Genomic DNA, 12747 nt, shown 5'->3' on the forward strand with positions numbered 1-12747 from the left:
TATATACATACACTACTATTATAAAGAGAGAACTGTGTCCTTTGAGCCAGGTAAACTCAAAAAGTACACCACCAATCGCAACCCCCAATACAGCTTGGAAAGGGGAGGTCCAGGAGATGGACATAGGCTATATAAAAAAAAAAAACGTAATTAAAAAAATGTACCATAAAAAAAGTAGTCCCTTGAAAGTAGCGCCGCCCGCGAGGTGCGTCATGACATCAGGAGCGAGGGGAGGAGCGCCGTACGCTGACGTCCGAGCATTGATTGCAAAGAGCGGAGACTGGAGGACTGGTGAGACGTGATTGGAGCAACCGAGAGGCAAAGAAAGGGGGACCTGATAAACGAGAGACGTGTGGCGAGTAGCAGAGAGGGTCAGGAAAGGGGTCACTCACTTGTGTGATGGTCACAAGGCAACAGCGTTAGGAAGGGGGCGAAGTGACGTGATGCTAAGGTGGCCAGGGAGCAGGTATTGAGTTACAAAGACCAAGCTCATGGGAAGGGGTGCTGTGACAAGGTGTAGTAGATGCCGCGTGGGAAGGGAACAGGTGACAAGGTGTAGTAGATGCCGCGTGGGAAGGGGTGCTGTGACAAGGTGTAGTAGATGCCGCGTGGGAAGGGAACAGTTGACAAGGTGTAGTAGATGCCACGTGGGAAGGGAACAGGTATGATGTATACAGCCAGCTGGAGCGCAAGGGATATGGCAGAAGGCTTGAGAGGGCTGGTATGCGTAGAGAGAACCAAATAGCGGCTTTTGCAGTACGATCATCCTTCAGCACAGTCAGAAAGTCAGTGAGCAAACTAACAAGAGTGGATATGAGATGTGTCTACAGAAGTCGAAAGAATGCTGCCCTATCATCTAAAAAGGTGACCAGGAGGTGGAAAAGTGGCTCTTATGCAAACCCAAAACATGGTCTGAAAGAAAAGGTTTAAATACACCCAGAGCCTAACCGATCCCTTTTTCTACGTGCAGGCGGGGGCTCTGAAGCCTAATTGCTCCCGGACAACGTCGGGACGGGCTGCTAGTATATATATATTCCAAGATCACTCCAAGATGGTATATGATATGATCGCAATGTGTCTTGAAAATAACATATTTTTATTTGCTAACCAACTCTTTTTGCAGACCCGTGGTGTGGCAATGGGGACCTGCTTCTCACCCAGTTACGCCTGTCTCCATATGGGGTACTGGGAGGAGCAGGTCCTTATGAAACAACATGCTGCTACCATGAACACCAAGGTCAAACTTTGGTTAAGGTATATAGATGACCTGCTAATTATATGGGACGGTACCGAAGATGAGGCTGTACAGTTCATAGAGGTATTGAATGCTAACAACTTCAATATCCAATTCACCAGTACTCTTAGCAGGTCATCTGTAGTGTTCTTAGATGTTGAGGTGTTTGTAGAGTCAGGCAAACTTCAAACAAAACTTCATCGCAAACCGACAGCAGGGAATACATTGCTGCATGCAGAGAGTCAACATCCTGCACACCTAATTCGCAGCATCCCTTATGGGGAAATGCTGCGAATTCGAAGAATTTGCAGCAATGAACATGATTGCCGGATGGCACAATCCCTCTGTAGAGAACGGTTTGTGCAAAGAGGCTACAAACCAACAATTATTGACAGTGCCATGGTTAGGGCCAATAAGATGGATAGAACTACACTCCTGGGCTCAGGTAGTGTTCGCCCTATATTGCCAACAGTTAGGTCAGGCGAGGAGACAAGGCTAATTATGACTTATAATAGTCAACATAAAAATATCTTTAAAATAGTCAAGGACAATTGGTTCCTGGTCTCCAGTGACCCGATCATTGGGTCTCAATTTGGCCCTCGGCCTAGCATTACCTACCGGAAGGCACGGGCCATGCAGGACAGTCTTGTGTCCAGCAGCCCCGAGGTAGCTCAATCCTCATGGCTTTGTGGCAGCAAAGGCTTTTTGAGGTGCTCAAGTTGCAAAGCTTGCAAACACGGCATCAGCAAGACAGAGGTAACGACTCCTCTTTCTCCCTTTCCCATTAAGATTAAACAGAAACTGAACTGCAAATCAGAGTTTGCTGTCTATGTCCTGGAATGCCCATGTGGGTTGAGGTATGTGGGAAGTACCCGACCGCATGTTCACAAGCGGATATTACAACATCTGCGAGCGATCACTCATGTAGACGCTACGTATCCGGTAGCCAGGCACTTTGAGAGTCATCATGGAAAGGATGCTTCCCTATTGAAATACTTTGTGATAGACTGTGTTCCCCCCCAAAGGAGAGGTGGTGATCGGGAGTCTCTGTTGCGCAAACTGGAGACCCGATATATAATCCTATTAGACACCAAGGCACCACAGGGTCTCAATAATGGGGAGGACTGCCACACCTATCTTTAGGTTTTAATGTTTAGTCGATGCTAGTGTTTATGCTTGATGCATCTCTCTTTTTATGTCCATCCTGCTCGCCTTTGTATATATGAAGTTTTAACCTGTATTACTGCAATGTGACTCACTTTATGAATTTGTTCTGATATATATTAACTGTTTCCCTTTTTCATCTCCATGACCATGATTTTAATTCACCATTCAAATATAGCACTGACTGTGGGAGCACTTTATTCCATCACCGTGTTTCAATGAATTTTGCATTTTGCACATGTGTATTTTACCAGGAACAGCTTTGAGGTAATAGTAGCCCACTTGGGCTTAATAACACTATAATGAATTAGGAGTCCATGACATACGGAACCTTGAATTTTATTGTGTTGTGTACAGAGTTTTGGTAAATTTTAATGGTTATATATTTTGATATATTTATGTGACTATTTATTGGTTTTAACTTTTATCGCATTTTAAAAGTTTGATTTTGCCAATGCCATGTTGACTCTTGTAAATAGCTGCTAGCAGTAAATGTATGGTAATATAGGTGATTGACATTCATGTTTACCGCATTTTGCTATAATTTACAGCAACTATTATGGTACACACTTGTGCGCAATTAGACATTTATGTCGTTATGTTACATTCTAAAAGCTTGGGAACTACGATAGTATGTTGTCTGTTTCCATTAACACGTGATGAATTTGCACTTTAAAAAGGTGATCAGCCCTCTTGACGCTTGTCATGTGATCAAGGCTATCTGTAGCCGAAACGCGTCATGGCGGACTGGTGCTGGGCTAGCACTCAATAAAAAGACTATTTGCACTTTCTTTGGGTCTCGCTGCTCTTGTTTGGATCGACGGTGATTGCTGTTGCTGTTGCTGTGTATTTCGATTTAAGAGCACCACATACCTTATATATATATATATATATATATATCAGAACAAAACCCTTTCAGGCATAGAGTGACGCATAAATTATGCAAAAAAGAAGGAGAGAACTCTGGGTAATTCTCAAGTTTAGGTGGAAAGCAGCCCCTGTAAGAGCACTCTCAACACCAGCGACACCCTAGATCTGCTGGCCTCAAATGTCTGTTTTTCTATCAAAGTTTTTAAGCATAGGATTAGCACAGTGCTATCCACGCCGAGATAGAAAATGACAAAGTCTCTTGCAATTTGTACAGCAAAGTTTTTAAGCATAGGACTAGTACAGTGCTGTCCTTGCCGAGCTGTAAAATTACAAAAGCCATTTATCACTCCAGGCACAATATTACAGCTTTGAATTAGTGAAATACCAACTCAAGCAAACCTGAAATGAGTAAAAGCAACCCCTGACACAGTGTTTCGCTCTAATTAGAGCTCTTCAGAGAGGTATAGCTTTGTCCAGACACAAGGGAGCACCCAGTATTAAGTCAGAACAAAACCCTTTCAGGCATAGAGTGATGCATAAATTATGCAAAAAAGAAGGAGAGAACCATGGGCGTCCGCAGGGGAGGGCAAGAGGGGGCACTTGCCCCCCCCTGGAACACCGGTCCGTCACTATTGACAGCCCCCACAGACAGTGGTGTTTGTCTGCAGGGCCGTCAATTTTAAAAGCGCGAGAAAGCGCTTGCAATGACGGTCCTGCTTGATGAGCGGTAAAACTGCTGCTAAGGGGCAAGAGAGAAGGTCCGGGCCTGGCTGCTCCCACAGCTTGAAGCAAAGGCGCACCTAGAGTCAAATTTCGGGGGGGGGGGTGGGGGTGCACATTTTTCAAGCTAAGGAAGAGTGGAGCTGCAGGGGCCCTAAGAAGGGGTAAAAACCATCAGTAGCAACCACTGTGATGCTGCAAATTGTAAGCTTTATGACCACAACATCCTTTTGTATATAAGGGGTCTAGTTATTTAGATAAAGCAGGATGTGCAGTGAAAGGAATGACGTTACAAATGAGTAAAGCCTTTAATGCTCTGGAAATGTTAGGTTCTCCAATCTACCTCTCTACCTCTCTCTCTACCTCTTTCTCTACCTCTCTCTCTCTCTCTACCTCTACCTCTCTCTCTACCTCTCTCTACCTCTCTACCTCTTACTTCTCTACCTCTCTCTCTCTACGTCTCTCTACCTCTCTCTACCTCTTTACCTCTCTCTACCTCTCTCTCTACTTCTCTCTCTTTAGCTCTCTATCTCTACCTACCTCTCTACACCATTCTCTCTACACCTCTCTCTCTCTCTCTCTCTCTCTCTCTCTCTACCTCTCTCTCTCTACCTCTCTCTCTACCTCTCTCTCTACCTCTCGTTCTCTACCTCTCTACCTCTACCTGTCTCTCTACCTCTCTCTCTCTACCTCTACCTCTCTCTACCTCTCCCTCTCTACCTCTCTCTATCTCTCTCTCTCTACCTCTCGCTCTACCTCTCTCTCTCCACCTATCTCTCTCCACCTCTCTCTCCACCTCTCTCTACCTCTCTCTCTCTACCGCTCTCTACCTCTCCACAGCTCTCTACCTCTACCTCTCTACCTCTACCTGTCTCTCTACCTCTCTCTCTCTACCTCTACCTCTCTCTACCTCTCCCTCTCTACCTCTCTCTATCTCTCTCTCTCTACCTCTCGCTCTACCTCTCTCTCTCCACCTATCTCTCTCCACCTCTCTCTCCACCTCTCTCTCCACCTCTCTCTACCTCTCTCTCCCTACCTCTCTCTCTACCTCCCTCTCTCTCTACTGCTCTCTCCCTCTCTCTCTACCTCTCTCTCTCTACCTCTCTCTCCCTCTCTCTACCGCTCTCTCCATACCTCTCTCTCTACCTCCCTCTCTACCTCTCTCTCTCTACCTCTCTCTCTCTACCTCTCTCTCTACCTCTCTACACCTCTCTACCTCTACCTCTTTCTCTCTACCTCTCTCTCTCTACCTCTCTCTCTTCCCCTCTCTCTCTCTACCGCTCTCTCTCTCTCTCTCTCTACCTCTCTCTCTACCTCTCTCTCTACCCTGCTCTACCTCTCTCTCTACCTCTCTCTCTCTACCTCTCTACCTCTACCTGTCTCTCTACCTCTCTCTCTCTCTCTACCTCTCTCTCTCTACCTCTCCCTCTCTACCTCTCTCTCTCTATCTCTCTCGTTCTACCTCCCGCTCTCTACCTCTCTCTCCACCTCTCTCTCCACCTCTCTCTCCACCTCTCTCTACCTCTCTCTCTACCTCTCTCTCTACCTCTCTCTCTCTACCTCTCTCTACCTCTCTACCTCTACCTCTATCTCTACCTCTCTCTCTCTCTACCTCTCTCTCTCTCTACCTCTCTCTCTCCCTACCTCTCTCTCTCTACCTCCCTCTCTCTCTCTAGGGCTCTCTCTCTCTCTCTACCCTCTCTACCTCTCTCTCTACCTCTCTCTCTCTACCTCTCTACATCTCTCTACCTCTCTACATCTCTCTACCTCTACCTCTCTCTCTCTACCTCTCTCTCTACCTCTCTCTCTACCTCTCTCTCTCCCTACCTCTCTCTCTCTCTCTACCGCTCTCTCGCTCTCTCTCTACCTCTCTCTCTACCTCTCTCCCTACCCCCTCTACCCCTCTCTACCACTATTTCTACCTCTCTCTTCCTCTCTCTCTCTACCTCTCTCTCTACCTCTCTCTACCTCTCTCTCTACATCTTTACCTCTCTCTCCCTCTCTACCTCTCCCTCTACCACTCTCTCTCTACCTTTACATCTCTACCTCTACCTCTCTCTCTACCTCTCTCTCTCTACCTCTCTCTCTCCCTGCCTCTACCTCTCTCTCTACCTCTCTCTCTCTACCTCTCTCTATACCTCTCTACCCCTCTCTACCTCTCTCTCTACCTCTCTCTTCCCCTCTCTCTCTACCTCTCTACCTCTCTACCTCTCTCTCTTCCTCTCTCTCTACCTCTCTCTCTCTACCTCTCTCTCTCTCTACCCCTCTCTCTCTCTACCTCTCTCTCTACCTCTCTCTCTCTCCCTACCTCTACCTCTACCTCTACCTCTCTCTCTCTACCTCTCTCTTTACTTCTTTCTCTACCTCTCTCTCTCTACCTCTCTCTACCCCTCTCTTCCTCTCTCTACCTCTCTTTCTACCTCTCTCTCTTCCTCCCTCTCTCTCTACCTCTTTACCTCTCTCTCCCTCTCTACCTCTCCCTCTACCACTCTCTCTCTACCTCTCTCCCTCTACCTCTCTCCCTACCTCTACCTCTCTGTCTACATCTCTCTCGACCACTCTCTCTCTACCTCTCTCTCTACCTCTCTCTCTCTCTCTACCTCTCTCTCGCTACCTCTCTCTCTACCTCTCTCTCTCTCTCTCTCTCTACCTCTACCTCTCTCTCTACCTCTCTCTCTCTACCTCTCTCTCTCTCTACCTCTACCTCTCTCTACCTCTCTCTCTACCCCTCTCTACCTCTCTCTACCTTTCTCTCTTCCTCTCTCCCTTCCTCTCCCTCTCTCTCTCTACCTCTTTACCTCTCTCTACCTCTCCCTCTACCACTCTCTCTCTACCTCTACCTCTCGACCTCTTTCTCTACCTCTCCTCCTTTACCTCTCTCTCTCTCTCTCTCTACCCCTCCCTCTCTCTCTATACCTCTCTCTCTCTACCTTTACACCTCTACCTCTCTCTCTACCTCTCTCTCTACCTATCTCTCTCTCCCTACCTCTACCACTACCTCTCTCTACCTACCTCTACCTCTCTACCTCTCTCTCTCTACCTCTCTCTCTACCTCTGTCTCTCTACCTCTCTACACCTCTCTCTCTCTACCTCTCTACACCTGTCCACCTCTCAACCAGTTGAATTCCGGGAAGCCCAAGCCATCAGTATTTCAAATCTGCGCATGAAACGTGGGTAGGATGAGCTGTGTAGCTCAGAATGGTATGCTCTTTTTACATCATTTGTATTTAATAGAATTGGGAAGCAGGAGAGCAGTCTCACAGTTGAGATAGGAATTAACATACACTGGTGACAGCTTTTAAATTGGCTTTAAAACCATTCAAAGATGGCTGTAGCATCTACGTGGGATGTGGTGGACTAAGTGGCAGCCGGAGCCCTATAGCACTGCTTGTCATTAAAAAAAAAACAGCATTGACATAGCCAATAGGTCTCCCCTTTGGGACCTTATAAGTGTTTAGTTGTCCAGTACAATATCCTTGGTGCAACAACATCAAGTGTTGCATTGCTAAACACTTATAATGTCCCAAAGGCGAGACCTATTGGCTATGCCATTGCTTGCTGGGTCCACTCAGCCTTTCATCCATTTGGGTCGATAAAATGAGTACCATTGAGTTGGGTAACAACAAACATCTGTTATTTCAGCGCCAAGATGCCCGTAGTGGTGAACGTGCGCTTTACAAGTACTCATGTTATGTTATGTTATGTTATGTTTATTTTTTCCTCTGTTTCATTGTGGTTGCCAGGTAATCTGCTGTGAAGCCTTACATGATATTTCTCCCACCCCATGTTTTTTTTTTGTTATTTAAGCTCTTTTGTTTTATTAGATTTTTTATTTGTTTATTTAATACTTGTGCTCAATTATGTCGGAGGATGGTGATGAAGTAAAAATGTTGCCCCCCCCTGGAAAAATTTCTGCGGACGCCCATGGAGAGAACTCTGGGTAATTCTCAAGTTTAGGTGGAAAGCAGCCCCTGTAAGAGCACTCTCAATACCAGCGACACTCTAGATCTGCTCGCCTCAAATGTCTGTTTTTCTATCAAAGTTTTTAAGCATAGGATTAGCACAGTGCTATCCACGCCGAGATAGAAAATGACAAAGCCTCTTGCAATTTGTACAGCAAAGTTTTTAAGCATAGGACTAGTACAGTGCTGTCCTTGCCGAGCTGTAAAATTACAAAAGCCATTTATCACTCCAGGCACAATATTACAGCTTTGAATTAGTGAAATACCAACTCAAGTCAACCTGAAATGAGTAAACAACTTTGATAGAAAAACAGACATTTGAGGCGAGCAGATCTAGAGTGTCGCTGGTGTTGAGAGTGGTCTTACACGGGCTGCTTTCCACCTAAACTTGAGAATTACCCAGAGTTCTCTCCTTCTTTTTTGTATATATATATATATATATATATATATATATATATATATCTATATATCTCTATATATCTATATATATATATCTATATCTATATCTATATCTATATCTATATATATATATATATATATATATATATATATATATATATATATATATATTATATATATTTTAGGAAAGCTTCTGAAGAAAGCCCTGCTTTTACTACTCCATCACCAGGACCAACAGGAAGGACGGCACACAGGACTCCTTTTAACGAAGCAATTTATTTGGTTTCAAATGCTTCCACACGTTATGGAGCAAGTAACCAGCAAAGTGCAAGGTCCATATTAACCCTCAAAACAAAACAGACCTGCACGTTTCGGCCGTAACCTTCTACTTGGTCATAGAGTTCAGTGCACAGTGTCAGTTTAAAGTGACAGCAGTACCCTTTCCCCACCACCAATTTAAAACGTCTATAATGTTTAAAGGGGAAACTACCAATTTCTTCTCATCCTTGTCAAATAAAGTATGTTATTGCAGCAGGTTGTTACAAACATGAACAGAGAATCAAAAATAATCACTGTGAAGTACACAAAATGTAAGAAACAAAGTTCACTGAGGTTATGAGTTTCAGGCTTTCAAAATAGATACATTCGGTATTTGGTCTTATTAGGCAGCTGTTTTTTTAGATGGCTATATAGTTGATAATGATCAAATCACAGGTTTTAATAACATATTTAAACAACATATTTGGCGAAAGGACCAGCGTTAGTCACATCATAAAATACTATTGTAACTCAAACAATTTCATTAAACCCGCATATTATTGTTGTAATTTTATTTCTGATGAAGAGCTGTCCAAATACATGTATCACTTTGTTGGTGATACAAAGCAGCTTGAATGTGAATCTTCTAGCAACTGGTAATCAATGTAGGGCTTTCAAGGCAGGGGAGATGAAGGTTTGTGGCTTTATATGTATGAGTAGTCTGGCAGCAAAGTTCTGAATCTATTGTAGTCTTTTCACAGCTGTTAAAGGTAATCCATGGTAGAGACCATTGGCGTAATCAAGTTTGGACAGAACAAGAGAGCTCGTAGACTGAACCTTGTGTGAAAATCCCAGGTGAGGGAAGATGCGTTGCAGAGTTTTTAAGGTAAAAATACCTGATCTTGATAATTTATCCACTTGGCCATTCATTGATAGCTTGGAGTCCATGTCAATTCTGAGGTTTCTTACACCCTTTAATACTTTAGGCGGTGTTCCCAGCTCATCAGGTCATGTGGCGAGTGCGCTATAATTTTTCTAATCACCATACATCAGTATTTCCAATTTTGAAGCATTCAGTTTGAGATGGCTCCATGTCATCCACTGATCCACGTCTCTGAGACAACTGAAAACTGGTGAGTTTCCAATGTCTTTGGGGCATTCCAGTTGAAGGAGTATTTGTGTGTCATCTGCGTAGTTATAGCAAGTGAGGTGAAATTGATTGATCAGTGTCCGTAATGGCTTAATGTAGATGTTGAAAAGCATGGGCCAGAGGATAGAGCCTTGAGGGACCCCTGCTTTTGTGAAGTATGGTTTGGAAGAGAAAGGAGAGGTATGGATGACATTAGTTCTGTTGTGAAGGTAGGATGTGATCCAGTCTAGAGCAGTCCCCTCTATGGTACCTGCTCTGTGTGCCAGGGCTGCTAACAATGCTGCTGAGGCCAATACTGTAACTGGTCAGTGAGAAAGGATGCTTCAACTGCTGAAACGATACTGTACCTGTTCTTCAGGAAGGGATGTTTGCACTGATGACGCTGTGATGCGTCTGTTCTGTGTGCAAGTGCATTTTGCAGTGCTGGTGGCCATGCTGTGCCTATTTGGTGATGGCTAAAAGCATTCACGGCTGATACCCATGCTGTGTCTTTACGGTCAGAGAGGGGTGCTTACTCAGCTGATGCCTATGTGATGCCGGTTCTGTGAGGGAAGGAAGTTTGCACTTCTTGCCCATGTGGTACGTGTATCACTGTATAAGGAAAGTTTGCATTGCTGTTACCATCTGATACAAGTTACATGTGCCTTACTGAAGGATCAGAAAATGTTTTTCCTATTCAATAGATTAAACCATTGGCTTTGCCAGCACGTGTTTCTCTTGTTAGCCAGCCATGAGCCAATACTATATACACCTAAATAAATGATAATATTAAACCAATCTTTAAACGGGGATGAGACACACCCAATTCAAATGAATTCTCATTCAAGCATTATGCAGAGACAGAAAGACTACAAACCTAAACAGCATAATTAGCTGATGGATGGAGGAAAACTTAGCTTCACTTCAGAGAGCAAGCATCAGTTTATTATTGTGCATAATCCATTGCTAACATAAATGTGATGAAGTGACCCAGCCCCAGACATAAAAAAAAAAGCTGTAAAATGTTTTGACCTCTTTAATTCTGAAAGTCTATTCACAAGGGTAAGGTTACGCACAAGTAAATCTACATGTGTAACTTTATTCTTCCACTTTTGAGTAACCTTACTACTTTGGGCTATTCAGAATTTGCAAGTGTGAAGTGCCTCAAAAGTGCAGAACATAAATATATATTTTACTATTTTTTTCATGTTCAATAAACTAATTTCTCCTTATAATTTCGTATAGGGACAGTCTCTCTGTGAAAATATAGGGGAAATACGAAAAGTCACTAAAGGAAAATATCAGATTTTTTTTAAACGTTTGTTAAACTTGAAAAAATATTATTATTTTAAACATAATAATAATAATAATAATAATAATAATAATGATCTTTATTTAGATATAAAACATATCTTTAAAAGAATTTACAGATTCACAGACTGACCGAATATTAGAATAAAAACTTCTAGGAATAAGAACACGAGTGTAGATATAAAGGCACAATCCATTAACAAACATTATAAAAACAGGGATTTTATCTCGTAGTGTGTTTTTAAAATCACAAAAGTTGAAACAGGCGCCAGCTTGCATTGGATATAACCAAATTATGTCTAACATTGCTAAGAATAATGCCAGTTAATATTGTTTTCGATGAGAAAGAAAAGATTGGGCACTTTAGCATGGTCTCCTTAGGTTAAAGATGTGATATGCTCGCGGGATAAATTTTGTAAATTTTATGTTTAGCACTGTGTTTTCCGGGTTCAAAGCTGCCAGATGGCTTGCCTGCCGGACCGAACACCCAGCCTATTCCATTCTGATTTTAGTCCAGACCTGCGTTCTGTGTTAAGGGCTGGGCAAAGGCAGCTTACATGCAACATGGTTTCCGCTGTTTCCCCACACCCTCTACAAGAGAGATCTTCCGATGTACGTCGCCATGATGGTAAATCCTGCAAGAAACGCCAGTCACCCAGTCTGATGGCAATAAAGCCGCGTTTTAGGTATAATGGATATGTGCTGGCCAGGTAGCAGGCTGGGACCAGGTGTCTGTAGGAATTTATCGTGACCCAGGCGTGGCTACGTTTCAGAAATAGTGCTTAAACATGAATGTATTCTTTTATATTAATCTCATATGCAGAACAACATTTTTCAAAAACGCTAGCAGAACACTAAATTACATTTGAATTAAATGTTTCATTAATTGTAATAAATTAAATTGAATTAGCATTATTTTTTAAAGATCTAGTAACAAAAAAATCCCCTAAAGTTAAAGAAAATGTGTGTTTATTATGTTCAAATAGAGTTTACAATTGATGAGATACAATAAATGTAATGTAATGACATTTAAACAAATAATATTACATCACATTTTAAATTAAAAAAGTAATTTAAATATGTTAAAATACAACACATTTTTTTGTCTTTAGATATTTTTTATCATTAAAAGATGCATTTATGTTTTTATTTATATTAAATAATTCAATTTAATTTAACATTATTTGCTATAAAGTTTTATTTTATGTCTTGACTCCTTCGTGTTCTATGGTAGGGTGTTTCAATACTCGTGGCTGACAATGTGTGGTGCTGGACTTAGTCCTTACTTTTTCTGTCATTGAAATAAAATATCTTAAATATCACGGGCGCTTGAAAATTAATTCAAAGACTGAGATGAAAGAGGAAGCTGGATGCACAGCAGTTGTATGTTAGAATATTGTTGTTTTCTTTTTTTTTTTAAAAACCCTTTATTCATCAGTTTTATGTAAAATAACTTTGCAATGGTAAGAGCTACAATTACGGCGCACAGTGGGTGAAGCGAGAAACAGCTCTCAATATTGAAGCAGGGATTCATATACAAAATCAAAACCAAAAGGGTGCCGGACGGTTGGTTGTCACGGTAAAACAAACTCATACCCATACCCTGCTTGGGGTCGATCCAGCTATAAATCACAGATTAGTGCCTGCCGGGTCAGGGACGATCAGATCGGTATTTTCCCCTACTTTACCCCCCCCAAGTA

Source organism: Lissotriton helveticus, chromosome 9 (genome assembly GCF_964261635.1).
Source record: "Lissotriton helveticus chromosome 9, aLisHel1.1, whole genome shotgun sequence".
NCBI lineage: Eukaryota > Metazoa > Chordata > Amphibia > Caudata > Salamandridae > Lissotriton > Lissotriton helveticus.